The 13,507-nt window shown below is 36.8% G+C and overlaps 1 protein-coding gene across 1 annotated transcript in view; it reads left to right on the top strand.

The window, feature by feature from the left end:
• The window catches only part of PAWR (pro-apoptotic WT1 regulator), a 68,628-nt gene that overhangs the window by 34,347 nt on the left and 20,774 nt on the right, over positions 1–13,507 (top strand). The window lies entirely within an intron of this gene.

Here is a 13,507-nt window from a genome sequence, read left to right as displayed (position 1 = left end):
GGGCAGAGACATCTACATTTTAATTACCTGGAATGTCAAGATCAGTCTCCTTTTGTTAAAGTTGAGTCTGTCATTTGCCATGTTTCCATGTGATTTCAGCAAGAAGACATGGGGATCAACTGCTTCCTCTTTATGTGACTGAGTGCTGCAGAGAGAGGATGGCTCCTCTCAACTGCCTGAATTCTATTATGGGCTGAAGAATTCTATTTTACTTGGTTGTTCCTTACACAGGAGTTACTCAATAACATTCTCTACTTTCCAGTTTGACTGTGTTTTGTTTGGTACCCAAAACCAGAACCCATAAAACATTCAGTACAACATGCAGTCATAGAGTGGTTTAATGGTGGCATTTGTTTTGTTCTGTTTCTTTCCTAGTAATTCCTGATACCTGTCTCCTGAGCACTGAATTTACTGTTTATGTTGTGTATGCCTAATCTAACTTAACATTTTTCGAGTTATCTGTGAGTGAGAATAACAAGTTCAGAGGTCAATGCCTGTGTAAATTTAGAAACATGTTCACCTTTTGTTTCACTTATGTACACTATACTTATGTACATTAAATTTAATCTCCTGTTCCACCTCCCAGTCACTCCCAATAAAAGAGTCCTGCATATTTTAACAGTTGATCTGTATCTTTTCTGTTCTGTATAGCATCTATGGACTTCTCCTCTACAAACACATTGAAAAGCACAGGTGCCTGCACAGGTTCTTGTGACACTATTCTGGTTGTTCTGTCCACTGTGAAAGCTGACCATTGGGTCCACCATTATTTCCTGCCTTTTCACCAGTGATTTATTCACAGGACATTTTCTTTTATTCTGAGAGAAGACTTCTTGAGTAGGCTTTGGGGAGTGCCTTTGAAATGGAGTATGCTGTCAATCAAAGTTCTGTCCTGGACATATTTTTATAACTTAAAAAAAAGCTGTACTAGATTTGTGAAGTGCAACTATTCTACAAATGCCTTAATGACTCTTCCACATTGTATCATATTTACTTACTTATTCCTTAATTGTTCTAGACTTATTAACAACACTTTATCCTGTATAAATATCAAGTTTAGTCCTCTATAGTTCTGTGTTTGTTTAAGAATCTTCTTGAGGATGATGTTTGTTACCCTGTGTGGTACTGGGGCAATTTTAAATGAGAAGTTCCATTTAATCTTAAGTAGTTCAGCTATTACATTTTTCAGTAATATCAATAGTTTCTTCAAAGCTCAAGGAATAAACAGATACCTTGTTCTGGTAGGTAACATTTTAAAATTTCTTTTATTAATTTTTTTTCACATTCTAACAGTGTTTCTGCTGTAAATAGACCGTTCTCCAGAGGGAGTGCTCTGATATGACACTCTTACCATTCTTTTCCATGGTGAACATCAACAAAATTATTTCTTCAAAGCAAGTGTCTGCTCTGAGTATGCCTCATGTAACTGGATTTGTTGTCTTTGCAGATTCATTAGGAGCCGTCATGCTGAAAAGTTTTCATGCTTTTTTCCAAGTTGTTTGTAAGACTGTTTCTTACAGTGTTCACTCTGTTTTCACTTCTTTAGCAGATATTCCAAAAGTCTTAATTTTTAGTTTCTCTAGTGGTATTATATAATGCTTTGGCTATATTCCCATGCCTCTTTTTTTAATCCATATTTTCTATTCTTCTTGACCAGCAATCTCAGTTTTTATTTACCAAACTGTCTTTATTAATGTGAGAACTACTTCTTTCTTGATAGAGCACAGCAGGAGTGTCGTGTTACCAACAATACAGAACAGAGTCCCAGGTCTTGGATCTGGCAAAGGCCCAGTGTGGCACATGTACAGAACAGATGGAACCTTAGAAAGTTACAGCTGCTAAGGCTTAATCAGTTTACTACTGGCTCTGTCAATTTGCTTTTTATTAGAAGACTTAGAATTTGCCCATTTTGAACAGAATTTGACAGCAGTGTTATTTCAGGTTTGATGACTTAATTGCCTTTTGATGCTACTCTGTCCAAGACTAATACTTTTTTAAAAAGTAGAGCTTATGTTGTAGCTGTAAGAACTAATTTTAAGTTGCCATTGACCAATATATATTTTACTTCCATGTACTAAGCAGAATAAATACATTTCTGTAGTTACAGCTATTTCCCCTCATTTGTCCATTCTTACTATCATTTAATGAAACTTGTAAATACATAATGTATATATGGTGAATAATGTGTAAATACATAATGTGTATATGGTGAATAAAATGGCATTGACCTCAAATTTGATGAGGAAATACGTTGCTGAATAAGGTTTTATTTCCAGTCCTTAATCTGATTTTTCAGTTCCCTTTTAATATTGTCAGAGGTTGTGGTTCTCATTTTCTTAGGCAATACGTGCATTTTTTGAAAACGGTGTGAATTTAAAGTTCTTGGTCCAAAATGCAAACATACCGTATTTGTTTAAGAATAGATCTAAAATTACAGCAGATTTGAGTATTTTCCTTGAAGCAGAGCTATTTGACTGAAATAATCTTTTATAATTATTTTATATTGGCAATATAGAAAATGGTAGGTCTGGCAATGTTACAAGCATGGAAAAAATTGGTTTTTAAATTTAGCAAAAAATAGTGTAGATAGCCACACCTCACCAGGTGAATCAACATCAAATCTGCTCCCAGACACAAGTGTTATATCCGATTCTGACTTTCTTGCTTGATTTTCCTCCTGTTCTTAGTAGGACTAAAATCCTATTCAGTTGTTCTGATCTTGTGAGTTACAGTACTGTGGGGCTACTCTAGTGATGCTTATGGGGATGAACACTGAGGGTGGTAAGTCATATATCATTGAGCCTAGAACTCTTACAAATGAGATAAAAAAATCTGTAATTCTAAAGACAAGCATGGTTAAAACTACTACTTTAAAAGTTACTGAAGTTTCTGGTTCAACTAGAAATCTTCGGTGTCTCCTAATTTTAGAAAGCTAGCTCTTGTTTAGCAGAGATGGCAAAATTGAAAATACTGCAAAACTATTTGATAGCAATGTGGTTCTTGTAGGTGGAGAGAAATGGTATGTTCAAAGTAGCGAGTATGTCTTAATTGAAAATGGTGTTATTATTTATGTGCTCTACAGAAAGCTTGCATCAAAAAACCTACAAGATTTGGCTGGAAAAAAAACTATTTGTTTAATGAAGATTTATTTTTAGGTCTTTTAGAAAACTTTCTGAATTCCAGAATGTGGAAAAGATATTACTATTAGCTAATACTCAAAAAAACCCTGCCAAAAAACACCACATGCAAGGCCTTTGTATCAAAGCGTTCAGGTTTGCCGATACCATGGTCATATGCCTCTTGGAATTTAGTTGTTTGTGCGTTTGGCCTCCAAAAATATGTCCCAAATATGTACCCTTCTTCATGTAACACTGTGGCAGTAGGGTTAACATAACCTGTCATTACAAAAGTGATATTTGAGCATGGTAGTATGTTGTGATGTGTATGTCACCTTAAGGTGTTCTTGGAAAATTGGAGCACCACTGGGGAAGGCTGGGAAGATTAATTCAAAGCTAATATAATGCCTTGCACTGTATAGGTTCTTCATCCATTAAAACCTTCAAATTACAACTAGTTGTTTTTTGGTAGTTATGCTATAATGATACAGAAGTCTCATTCTCAATACCTTGGAAAAGGTTTGAAATCCTTTGTTTTATGTTATCTTTTGTTCCTTTCTGCTTGCATTGTATTTCAGATGTTGTAGTGTCTGTGAATGCTAGTTATGCTGTGCAGTGAATGAGTACACTGCAAAAAAATTAACAGCTGTGAATAATTGACATATAAGATACAAGATTTGAGTAAAAACATATTGTCAAAAGTATCAAGAGACAAAAAGGTGTTCGAGAACTTCAAAATTACTTTTGTCATTGGCATGAGGGTGGGGGCTATTAAGTTCTAGATGTGTGTTTTTCTCCTTACTGAGGACAAAAAGGGTCTTGCTGGATGAGCTGAATCCTTTCCTCTCCTGGAAAACTTGACCCAAACATGTCAGGATGATTTTTGCTACTAACATAACATGGAAATAGGAATCAATTATAGTGAGAGATACTGATTTTTTGTGCCTGTGATCATGGAAAGAGGAAATTCTGAGTCACTTAGATACTGAACTTCAGCCTTTGTGAAACTAATACTCTGAATCCTTCAACTGAAAAGTAATTATTTATAAATACTAGAATGATTTGGAGTGTCCTACTGTAGAAAGGGAATGCCGATCTTTATTATTGTTACACAAAACTTGTCTAGTGTATTTCTTAATTCCATATTAAGAAATTGAAGATCATAACTATCACCGTTACCAATATCTTTTGCATCTGTCTGATTGCCAAAGACTATGCAGTTATCTACTAGAAACCTGTTTTGGTTTTGTAGTGATAATATAAAGCTGGGAGGGGAATTTTGCCTCTCAAGCATTATGAGGCCTGGGAACCCAACATGAGATGACTCACTCTACTTTTTAAGCCATGACAATTCTTTTGCTGTACCTTATTGCATATTCTATATGGCTGCAAAGCCCAGGGCCTCATTCAAGACCCTTGCACTTCAGTTGGAAATAGCAGTAATTTTGTTCCAACCATTAATTTACTTTGTGTATGCAATTGTAATGCACGTTTCTTGCTCTCCCTGTATTGGTCTTAGCATGTACATGAACAAGAAATTCAAGAAATCAAGATGTTGAATCTTACAAAATTATTTTATACAAGATACAGCTTTGTGAGATACATTTTGGGCAGTTAAACATCCACACTGAATTGCACAAAAAAATATCACTTTATCTGTAGCACTTAACTTTATTAGACTGTAATTTATATTATATTCTTGCAGTAAGTACAAATTATGTGCATTAGCGGACAGACTAAAGTTTGATCCTAGAACTGAATTCCTGTGGAGTTGTTAATCCAAGACAATGGAAGGCAAAGCTGCACTAGTTTTCAGCTCAGAGCACTGACTTACATACACAGTAGTTTTGCCATGTCTCGAGTTGCTCTCACTCCTCTCTGTAGCAGCAATGCAGGTTTTTGTTCTCTGCAAGAGGTTAGCTTGTAATAGTTGCTTGGATAATCGTTCAGTTTAGTGTAGAAATTACCCAGCACCTTTGAAAGAATCGTTGTTGATTGGAGGTGAGAATAGGACAAAATATCTACATAATTAACATTAATGGTACAACTATGAAATTGTGCCGCAGTAGGTTGGGTTCATTGTAGTAACCAGTATGAATAGGTTAGGTGCCTGGTGAAGTAATTTAAACTTGATTTATTCGTAAGACCCTGTAGTTATGTCTTGTGCATGTAGTTGTAAATCATTCAAAAGCCTTTGAAAATTGAAGGAAAACCACATCTGATCTTTTCTTAACCTTTTATTCTAAAAAAGTTTAACATTTCACCAAAACATTGCAAGCACTTTATAAAAGGAACATGGTCCAAAGATATTTCTACAGAAGTGTAGTTGTGTTTGCCTAAATATGATTATTGTCTTTAAATGTGGCCTAACACATTGAAATTTTTGGAAGGATATATATGAGTGTTTAATGTTTAAATGGTAATAGAGTCACCTTATAAGTTTTGCTGAAAGCAATAAATAAAGATAAGGAATACATTTCCTTCTTAGCTTTGTGGCAGACTGTGAGAAATGCAGGGATCTGAATTTGTTACATGTATCTCCTTTCAGAAGGACAGTTGAAAACCTGCTTGACACAAGTTTCTCCAGAGTTTTGTGCTTGAATCTTGTGCTGAGAATATACTGCCAAATAAGCCAGCCAAATCAGGCTGCACATCTTGCCTATTTTGCCTTTTCTGGCATTTCATTTTGCAGTGTAATGTCATACAACATCATTTTACAATTACTCTCATTAACCAAAGTATGTGGTAATAATATTCATGTCTATTCATACATGACCATGGATTTTCAAAGGTGTCTGGCATCTAGGTTTCACGTCATTCTTGCAAAGAACTGTGTCTATGCATTCAACAGTAGTAGTTAATCTTTTGTGAGTATTTTGCTGTGATGTTGCTTGATGTTAATTTCCATCCATAGAGAAAATGTGGTTGTGCTACACTAAGCATGCCTAAATATGTTAAACATGGGTTTTTTTCCACACTACATTTTTTAGATGCTAAGCCAGTAATTATTTTGCATAATAACCTGATTATAATATTGGTATTGTTTTTAGAAGTAAGGAAGTAAATGTGATTAAAGTACAGAATATGTTAATTATGGTGACATATGTTTGAGTTTGGAAGTCATAAGTGATTCTGACAAATCAGGTTATATGGCTCTAATATTTGAGAGTTAACTACCAGATAGTATTCATCTTGGCTTTTCTATTTGCAGGTGGAGTTTGATGCACTTCACAGAGCTGATATGAAAGCAGTCAGTATCCACAAAGCACTTACGCAATAGTAGTGACTGCAGTAGAAAACTCATGAGGAAATTGGACTATATGTCTAAAAGTGTTTGCATAAAAAATTAGTTTAAAAGTATTCAAATTCCATGTTAAGTATTAGAAGACCACTATTTTTTAAAATACATTTGCACTGTAAGCCAGTTTTGTGTGTGTGCAGTGCTTTTAAAGTGACATTGGAGGGAATTCGCTGCTCTGTGCAGGATATGATGTGAACCAGGTGCTTCAGTTACTATCTGCTGTGCCTCCCATAGCTTGGGAGACCCAGATGATTTTTCTGATCTGTGTAAGGAAAACAGGAACACAGGAATTTCATGTTTTTGTGGTCACAAATGATCAGGCAATCAGTCAGGTAATTTCTAGCAAAATGGGCCTATATTCAGAGCAAATTGAGTATGTTAATACCTAAGTAATTAAGGCACGTGTCCACTTCCTGAAGAACTAGCAAATGCAAAATTTGAACATTGCTCACTGAGTACTGTTCTTTGTGTTCCACTTAAGAGATGTTGTGGAAAAGTACATCATGATGTCAGGAAGGGCAGTATCATGAATTTGAATGAAAGTTGCATAGGTCTAGGACGTTCTGACCTGTTCTGAGTTGGTTGACTTTGGAGTCTTGATTTGCTTTAATTGCTTTTCTCTGTATGTATTATTGCAGTTTGGAAAAACCCCACTCTATATAGTAAGTTTTTAATTAATCTTCAAGGTAACTTCTGAATTTGAGCAATAATGTTGCATGGTGTTTTTGTCTGGTATAACTGGAGGCTTTAACTACACTCAAGGATTTATTTTGATAAAAATGAGATTACTAGTTTTTAGTTACATTGTGTGATTTGTGTTTTTAGTAGAACAGCAAATTTTAAAACAGTGTAGTCTGAATTTCTCATTGGAATGGGCTATGTCAGAAGATGCTGTTGTAGCAACATAGGTTTCCTCTGCAAAATCTTCCTCCTCTCCTGCCATATGAGCAAATTTAGTGTATGATATGTGGCTGTTGGTAGAGTGCTGCTGATCCATGCATGTTCAGTGGGTTTTGCTATGCCAAAGGATCTGCACATGCAAATCAGATTCAGCTGTACTGCACGTGCACTATCCAATACTGCTGCTTTTGGAATGTGCTTTCAAGTGAAATTGTGGTCCTTTTTGCCTCTAAGAAATCAGGGACCTGAGAGCTAGCAGTTACTGATGTGAGACCAAAGGGAAAGAGGGTGGCTTTAAATTGCCTGTGAGCCAGATAAAGTTGCTTGGCTAAGCAACATGTAGCCTTGAGGATGCAGCTTGGGCATCCCTACTTTGAGTTGCCCGTCTTCTGTTCTTGAAGGGAAATACTGATAATGTCTACCAAGATTTGTCATCCTGACAACTGACCAAGAAGAGAGATCTTTTCAGTTTTTGTGAAAGGCATTATTTATGTTCAGTGCTTGATCACTGTCAGCATAAATTTGACTACCTTTGATGGCAAACTTTGCTTTTCTTAGAAAGAAATACAGAATTATTAACATTTTTAACGTCTGTACTCAGTAAAGTTTAATTTAATGGATAAGTGTTTTAAGCTTAAAATTTTGTCTGATGAATGGATTTCACTCCCAGTAAATAGAATTTAATGTACCCGTGAAGTTTCCTAAAATTGGATATTTAATTTTGTGGGCCTGTGTGTGTGTGTGCACACAACTGTTTGTCACAGGACCTGCATGAAAACTAAAGCTGAATTAAGCCTGTGTCTGTGAAGGCAAGGCATTGTAAAGGCTTCCTTTTTTTACTCTAGAATTGCAGTTGTGCCTAGGAATCTACAGGGTTTTCAGCACAGCCTGCTCTTCGGGTACTTTCTAGATCCTTTATGAAGAGCATGTGTGAAACAAAGTGTGTAGGTTATGATTTTTTCCTTCTAGTTTTACTTAAGTTTGGTTGTGGTCCATTTCATTAAGATTACATTTTTTGGGGGGCTTTGTTTACTTTTATTCTAATTTTTTCTTGTCTTCAGATGTTGCTGCTATGTACTCAACCTGTATGAAAAGATATTTGGTTTGTTGTTGCCCTGTTTGTTTCTTTCACTATGGAGTTCATGTAGCTGTGCTCCAGAATTGCACCAGCACTAGCTCCTGTTACACTGGTGTGGAGCCTTTTTTGGAACCTTTATATACAGATGTAAGGAATAGGAAGCAGTTGCTCAAATTCCCAATTAATGTTTTGAGCAGGCTAAAGGGGCCTCATGTAAAGGAATTTGTTTTTTTTCCCCACATGTTTTCTGTTTTGGACTAGCTTTTAAAGTCAACTGGGTTAGTCGGTATCCCCTCCCAGTCTTTTTTTTTTTTGTGAGGAAACAAGTGATCCTGAAAATATAATGATGAACTGTAGCTGAGGTTTCTTTGGCAAAAAGAGTCATTGAGCACATACAAGTTTATTGAAAAAGAGGGTCTTCCTGATGTAATCTATTGTACAAATAGATTACACAGCCTGACTGATACTAAAAGCTTTTGTAATGTATGGAAATACTCCTGATTCCTGCACTTTCCTGTGCTTCTACTCTAGAGAGAGAATTTTAATTAATACTGTTTTCATGCCAGGAACAAATCTGAAGCCTATGTAACAGTTATGAGTACCTGCTGGCTGTGTAGAGAGAGGGAGGAGGTTCTTTTCTGCAAGAACTAGAATGGATCATAGACCAAGAGGATCCCTGCTGCAAGGTGGAGAGGGGAGATGGCTTGCTCAGTATTGCTGAAAGATGAGCTGAAATGTATAATCTGTAAAATACACATGGCAATAGTTGTCAGACATTTTGTAACATGTATCATACATTCATGTTATTAATAGTTAGAGAATATCATAGCAGTAGTTACTCAGATGTGCTGATGTGTTTGGAAGGTACATATTCCAGTTCCATGGTGGTAGGAGGATGGCTGGGGCAGGATAGTGTACATCCTTGCAGTCTAGTGTAATTAATGCAATGGCTCAGGAGGGAGGAGGAATGTAATTCATAGTTGTTTGGTGGAGACAGTCTGACTATGTTTATACTGTTAAAAAGTACAAGAACTGGGTGTGAGCTCAACTGCTGCACTGCTGATAGAGCCTGTGGCTTAATTATTAGCAACATTTCCTGGCATGGTTTTGGTTCATGCTACCTAATGCTCTCTTATGTCATACCTGAGGACTATTTGAGGAATCATGTACCAGGAAACAGTCCTCTTAAAATAGTATGAACATCACAGCACCAGTTTTGGCTGCCTGTGTAGTGCTACAAGGACATTACTAGCCTTTGCTAGCTCAGAAACAACTGCATACCTTTAATCAGCGTGCCAGGGTATATAACACAGACCTATGTTTCCTGCTCTGAAAACACTGCTTTGAGTTGTAGTTCAGCCCTTATGTGATTTCAGATACTTTTGTCTGAGGGGAGCCTACAGGTTCTTATTTCTTAGGGATACCACATTGTCTTTGTGGCCATTTTTCTTGCTCTGCCTTTTCTGAGTCACCTGAGATCTAGTCAGGTTTTTTCAGCCTGATCTAATCAGCTCCTTCACAGCTTTTGTTCTGAGTGCCTTACTGCTTGTCCTGAACTCTTTTTATTTCTCTTCAGTGGTGAGTATTGCTTGACTATAGAAATAGGGAATAATGAATTCTAAAAAAAGCTCTGTTAATTTGTTTAAATGTGTATTTCTGTTTTCCATATTTCTGTTTTCCTTATTTCTGGGAGCTGTTCTCTTCTGGAAGATGCTTGATTTACCTGGGAGTTATTGTGTTACCTGCAGGTATTTCTTTAATTATTTTCTCTCACCTTATGTCCTTAATAGATTTCTTCATAGATATGAATTGAGGATATTTATCTTTCTGTTAGAACTCTGATTGATTCCCTAGGCATTCTTGCTGTGTTTCTCTATGGCCCCCTGGCTCTGTGTAAACAGGCGGATAAGTCATAGCTCCCTTGGCTTTGCAGGAGTAGTATCTATCACTTGAACCTAGGCATTTAGTACATCTGTTATTTCTTGTTTGAAGGTCTATTATTACATATTAATTAAAGATAGTAGATGAGGCTGTAAAAAATAAGGTTCACAAAGCTGTGTTGCATTTCTGTGAAAAACATCTCTAGATGTTTTCAAAGGGGTGACACAATTGAGAGGAACTGTCAACTCCCTCATGGGCAGAGAGGCCCTGTAGATAGACCATGACAAATTAGAGAACTGGGAAATCACTAACTCTGTATGAAATCTAACAAGGGAAGGTGCCAAATCCTTCACCTGGAATGGTGCAGCTCTGGTTGTGTGCACAGACTGGGGAGCAGGAAAGAGACCTGGAGGTCCTAGTTGATGGCAAATTGAACATGAGCCAGCAGTGCCCTGGCAGCCAGGAGGGCCAGCCCTGTCCTGGGGGGCAACAGGCACATCATGGCCAGCTGGGCAAGGAAGGGGATTGTCCTGCTCTGTTCTGTACTGGGGCAGCCTCACCTTGAGTCCTGTGTGCAGTTTTGGGTGACACAATGTGTAAAAGACATTTTAAAAAAAGGTATTAAAGAGCATTGAGAAGAGAGCCACAAGGATGATGAAGGGCATGGAGTGGGAGCCATATGAGGAGCAGATGAAGTCACTTGGTCTGTTCAGCCTGGAGAAGAGGATACTGAAGGGAGACCTTGTTGTGGTCTTCATCTTCACAAGGGGAGAAGGAGGAACAGGTACTGATCTCTCTTCGCTTTTGTGAGCAGTGACAGGACCTGAGGAAATGGCATAAAGCTGAGTCAGGAGAGGTTTAGGTTGTATATCAGGGAAAAACTCTTCAGCTAGAGGGTGGTTGGGCAGTGGAACAGGCTCCCCAGGGCAGTGATCACAGACCAAGCCTGACAGAGTTCAAGAAGTGTTTGGACAACACTCTCAGTCGCATGGTGTGATCCTTCGGGTATTCTATTTAGGACAGGAGTTGGACTTGACGATTCTAAAGGGTCCTTTCCAACTCAGCATATTCTTTGATTCTGTGATTCAGGAATGGAAGGTAAATGGGAAGGTATCTCTTGACTTCTGAGGGAAAGTTGTTTTTGGGCAACTTTGATGGGAGGAGAAGAAAGGTATTTCATCTGTCTTTTTGCTGTTCTTAACATCTGCAGTCATTCCTGGATTGTATTAGGGTCAGATTGCCTTTCAGTTATTTAGCATTTAGATGTTATCCCACTTAAGAGCTGAATGAAACCTTGTCTGTATTGCAGAAGATATGTAACTGCCATTTCCACGTAAATCTCAGTGCGGTGTTCTACTGAATGTGAGAATGGCTGTAGTTAATCAAGATGTGATTGAAGGTACAGGGATTTTTTTGGATGGAGACAGAATCTACTTGGATATGTAAAAAGGCAAGAAACCCCAGCAGTAGACCTCCTTCTTCCATGTAGGGAAGATATATTTATTCACATCTTGAAGAATGTGCAAGAAACTTCTTAGGAAGCCCATATTTGAATTACATATGAAAAGAAAATCACTTTGATAGCCTAATTTCAGTCAAAATTTAACCTTGCATGTTGCAGGAATATCATTATATAGTAATAATTTGCACTAGTATATAGTTCTATTTTAAAACAGTGTGCATATTCTTCATGTAAGTATATATACTAGTGAGCCCTAGCAACCTGATTTTATCAATGGGATTTGCTTTAATTGTTTGCAAAACTTTCAAGTTGTGTTTCAAGGAATTCCAGTGAACCTTTTACATAGTCCAGCTGATTCCAGAGTCTGTACTTGTTTAAAAACAATGTTTGTTAGGGCATTTTAACTAGCAAATTTGTAATAGTAGGGTTGGTTTAACATCTTGAAAACTTTGTCAGACACTTGTAAACACAGACAATTCTATTTATTTAAAGCCTGATGACCAGCTTGTTTATGTAATTTCTCTGTTGGCCAGATGAAATACCAAGATGAGCCGGGAGCAAAGAGGAGAGTTAGCCAAGTTTCTTGCATCCTAGTTTGACAGAGATTTAATTGGCAGTAAATGGTTTCATCAATTGAAACGGTCTCAGCTGCCTTTTCTGTCCTTATATATTCTCTTGGGCAGCAGGTGCATGTCTGTGTGTTAGTCTGTGCAGTGAATCAGATGAAGGAGCTCATGTGGAATGGGAGAAATGTTTTCTTTTTCCTTGGTTTTTTCAGGTAGATCACACCCTGTCCTGCATTAATACCATCCATACAATCACTTTTGTAGACAAAACAAAAAAGGAACATGACCAATTTTCTGGAGCAATGTTGATGTATGTCACTCTGCAGAGTGTTCACTAGTAATTCAGTTAATTAGTGAAGTATATACTGTTAAAAGGTAATGCAAGCTGCCTGATAGCATGTGCAAAAAGTAAAAGTAATTTTAAGGTTTTGTTTGGAATACTGCATTGAAGTGAGTGTTTGATTTCAGCCTTGGACAAAGAACTGATGTTGGTAGATGTCTTTTGGCAGCAGTATTTTTTCACCAGTATGAAAGAAACCATTAGCATTGTTATGAATTACTTCTTTACTTACTGTTTTTCCATTCAAGATTTCTGCAGACTATAAAAAGAATTCCTCTTTTAGAGGGATATATTCAAATGAACAGGTTTCTTTGTTGCTCGTGACAAATCATTCACTTTTATAGTAATGATTAGATATTTTAAATATGGGTTAAAAATCAAAGTTAAAAAATATTAAGGAATATAAGCCAGATTTGTAAATAAGTATTTATGTACAAGAATAGTCATCTGCTTTTAGGTTAACTCTCTGTCAGGAGAGGCATGTCCCTCCTTTTTTCCTTCCTTTTTTCATCTTCTGCCAACCTTCAGTTCTCCAAAAGTGGAGGAGACAAGATCTTAAATTGTAGATGCTTGCCTCATGTTAGGATCTTCTGAATAGTTTGAAATCTTAGATTATTTTTTTTATTTATAGGCACATAATGCTATTTACAGTGTGACTACTATATTCATGTTGCCAGAGACCTTTGAATGCACACAAAATAAATTTCCTAAGATGAGAACAGACGTAAATAATGCATTTTCTTAGTGCTTTCCTCACCACTTTAAAGACTGATTGGTTTGCATTTACATTAGAGATTTCAAAGTAATAAAAATAATAATTTGCCAAATCTTCAATATTAATTCTGTGTTCAGAGGAATTTTTT

Source organism: Lonchura striata, chromosome 5, assembly GCF_046129695.1.
Source record: "Lonchura striata isolate bLonStr1 chromosome 5, bLonStr1.mat, whole genome shotgun sequence".
Lineage (NCBI taxonomy): Eukaryota > Metazoa > Chordata > Aves > Passeriformes > Estrildidae > Lonchura > Lonchura striata.
Note: the sequence above shows the minus strand (reverse complement) of the source record. Positions and strands in the feature narration are given on the sequence as shown.